A 1,320-nucleotide genomic window follows, 5' to 3' on the forward strand; every position below is an offset into this window, starting at 1 on the left:
GGACACACCCAAAGAAAGAAATGGCGATGATGCAACGGAGGATAATCCCCTCGAGAAGCAAACAAAGCGCCGACGTCAGCGGCGCCACTCTAAAGCCCGCCATAGCAAAAACAGCGATACCGGCACAAGAAAGAGTAATACCCCGGATGACGCTAAAGATAGTGACGACCCCATAGACCCAGCGATGGAGTAGGATGAGCTAGGAGACAGCAAACATAGTCCGGGGCCGCTGTCCGATCACAACAATGCCGAAGACAAAACTTATGAACCTGTCTCCGGAGAGGAGATCAGTCCGGACGACGATGCACACATCATCCCGGAAAAGCATTTGGAACAAGAGCACCTCCACAGAAGGCTTATTGCCACCGCGATGAGCTTGAAGAAGCAGAAGCGACGGCTTAAAACCGTGCAGGATACGCTCAACCACAGATGGAACAAAGTGTTCGACACTGACGAAATATACGACGGTGATCACCACACAAAGAGCTACCCAAAACACAAGTTGTTACCCGAATTCGATGACGAGGCTATCGCGCCCATTCCGCTGAAGAACAATTCGGCTGATCTGCTAGACCGACCACCCCGTGGCCGAGACCGAGCGACTAATGACGCCGCACACAAATTAGCACACGATCTACGTGAGCACCTGGACAAAAGGGCCGGTATGCCCAGGTCCATCTATGGATCTAGGTAGCGTGTTCCTACGCAGGATCACGGCCACCAAACCGACTATAGTGATAGACTACCAACTCGGAATCGACACCGAACACTACAGCCGTCAGACGCATGCCACGACATATCAAAATACAGGGGTGCCGTGCACTCCCTGTGCTTCATCGATGAGGTGCTGGATCATGAATTTCCAGAGGGGTTTTAACCCATAAACATCGAGGCATACGACAGAACGACAGACCCTGCAGTCTGGATTAAGGACTTTATTCTTCACATCCATATGGCTCTCGGAGATGATCTCCACGCCATCAAATACCTGCCCCTCAAGTTGAAAGGACCAGCTCATCACTGGTTGCAAAGCCTCCCCGAAAATTCAATTGGAAGTTGGGAGGAACTCGAGGACGCTTTGAGGGCAACCTTTCAAGGGACCTATGTCCAACCTCCGGACGCAGATGATTTAAGTCACATAATCCTACAACCCGGAGAATCAGCCCGTAAGCTTTGGAACAGACTTCTCACCAAGAAGAACCAAAGCATCGACCGTCCGGGTGCCGAAGCCTTAGCAGCTTTCAAACACAGTGTCCGGGAAGAATGGCTCGCCAGACACCTCGGCCAGGAAAAGCAAAGGACAATGGCAGCCGTAACAAC

The sequence above is a fragment of the Triticum dicoccoides genome, chromosome 4B (assembly GCF_002162155.2).
Source record: "Triticum dicoccoides isolate Atlit2015 ecotype Zavitan chromosome 4B, WEW_v2.0, whole genome shotgun sequence".
NCBI classification, from domain to species: domain Eukaryota; kingdom Viridiplantae; phylum Streptophyta; class Magnoliopsida; order Poales; family Poaceae; genus Triticum; species Triticum dicoccoides.